Consider the following 209-nt stretch of genomic DNA (forward strand, 5'->3'; position numbering starts at 1 on the left):
CAAGGGGGTGCACGAGTGTCCACCTCAGGTAATTGGGGAGGCTGAGCCACTGGGCCCTATAGGACACGTAGCACAGAAAGCCACTCTATCGACAAAGCAAAGCATAAAAAAATGTGGAGACAAAGAAAGAGGACACAAATGACAGAAATGGAGGAAAGCAAACTACTGGATATAGAGTTCAAAACCACACTTTTAAGGTTTTTCAAGAA

The sequence above is a fragment of the Myotis brandtii genome, unplaced genomic scaffold (assembly GCF_000412655.1).
Source record: "Myotis brandtii unplaced genomic scaffold, ASM41265v1 scaffold1549, whole genome shotgun sequence".
Lineage (NCBI taxonomy): Eukaryota > Metazoa > Chordata > Mammalia > Chiroptera > Vespertilionidae > Myotis > Myotis brandtii.